Genomic DNA, 1,897 nt, shown 5'->3' with positions numbered 1-1,897 from the left:
CGGCTGCGTCAGGTGTAAACCTGGCTATACGCAATCTTCCAATTTGCATTGTACAGTAAATCCACATAGGACTTTATCAGTACTGATAATGTTCAGAACATTCCACTATTTGCACCAGTTGTAAATACCATCTGCCACACAGCGCTGCTATTTGCACTCAAATAATCTGGTGTAAATACACCCAAGGATCACTTTATGATGAAGTTTGATTCAGTTTGATTCCTCCTTTTATCCCATTTTTTCCCATCCTGTTCCCTGTCTCCACTCATAATATTTCCTTAATATTCATATTACTGTAGAAACCTCTTGCGGTGGTTTAGGGGTGGAATGACTTCATAACTAATTGAACTCAACTTGCCTAATGGGCTCAAATAGTCAACTATTAAAAATCAGTGGCCATGCAACATCCTAGTCAGTACTCCATAAAACATGATAGCCATTAACTCAAAAGGTGTAGAGAATGGGTGGGATTATCAGTAATAATCTCTCCATCATTTCTTTGAGTTGCTGGTGACATTTCAGACTGTTTTCTTAAAGAAAATAGGTCTCTCATCATTTACTTACCACCATGTCGTTCCAAGACTGACGACGAGACTAGTGCTGAGATGCTCTACCCCCTCTTCAGTAAGATCTAGGAAGATGAGCACGTCTCATCAAAGTGGAAGGAGGGCTACCTCAATAAGCTCATGAAAAAAGGCAATTTCCACTTCTGTTCCAAATACTGATGGATAACACTTCTGTCCATCCCAAATCCTCCTGAACAGAATGAAAGACACTGTTGAACCCCAGGTCCAAGACCAGCAGGCTGGTTTTAGAAAAGATAGGTCCTGCATTAACTAGATTGCAATGCTGCGCATCATCCCGGAGCAGTCGTTGAAGTGGAACTCACCCCTCTCTGTCAACTTCATTCACTCTGAGAAAGCATTCGGCAGCATGGACAGGCAGAATCTATGGAAGTTGATGAGAAACTACAGGGTGCTAGAAAAGATCACAAAAATCATCAGGAACACTTACGATGGGATGACCTTGACTTCACCGATGACCTGGCCCTTCTCTCCCACACCCAGCAACAGATGCAGGAAAAGACTTGCACTATTGTGGAAAACTCAGCATGCCTGGGCCAAAACGTCCACAGAGGGAAGAGTAAAGTCCTAAAGGTCATCATATCCGATGCAACCCCCATCATGCTGGAAGGTGAAGCACTAGAAGAGTAAGCACTAGGAGAGCTTCACCTACCTTGGCAGCATCATTGACAAGCAGGGTGGGATAGATGCTGCCATAAGAGTACAGATAGGCAAAACCAGGTCAGCTTAAATTTGACCACCAACATTAAGATAAGGATTTTTAACACCATTACAACATTAAGCTTGTTCAAGTATGATCAAATTGCCACTTCATCTGATAAAGTGTTGCTCTGACAATGTAAAAACTGGGGTATGAGTCCAGAGGAGCACTTTCTGTAAGTCTACACATGAGACAAAGTGTCAATTTTTAGGTGGCTGACATAGGTTGCGTTGATTTATAACGCAATCGAGAATGATCTTACTAACATTGTTTTGCTTGTTTCTGTAGATGGATGGCTGAGAAATCCAGAGAGTTGTAGGATTTCACCATAACTATAACCATACACTACTGTATGTGGAAACATGGTTTGCAAACCAAATAACATGAAATATTAGGAAAAGAAAAACAAGGAAGAAAAAAGTAACAGTATCAATCTACTGAATATCATACAAGGCAACTAATGTCACACAAAGTACATGACACCCATCAAATTGGGCCTGTGACAATAACGTGCATGACTGGATGAAATACAAACCAAGGTAAGACAGCCTCCACTTAAGAGAAATCAGGAATGTGTCAATGACCATCATCAATATTAATGAATCTCACAAAT

At 41.0% G+C, this 1,897-nt stretch overlaps 1 pseudogene; it reads left to right on the top strand.

Moving 5' to 3' along the window:
• The first annotated feature begins 605 nt into the window (after positions 1 to 605).
• On the top strand, positions 606 to 1,603 carry LOC127656729 (uncharacterized; annotated as a pseudogene).
• The last annotated feature ends 294 nt before the right edge of the window (positions 1,604 to 1,897 follow it).

The sequence above is a fragment of the Xyrauchen texanus genome, chromosome 16 (genome assembly GCF_025860055.1).
Source record: "Xyrauchen texanus isolate HMW12.3.18 chromosome 16, RBS_HiC_50CHRs, whole genome shotgun sequence".
NCBI lineage: Eukaryota > Metazoa > Chordata > Actinopteri > Cypriniformes > Catostomidae > Xyrauchen > Xyrauchen texanus.
This window is presented reverse-complemented; position numbering and strand designations above follow the sequence as displayed.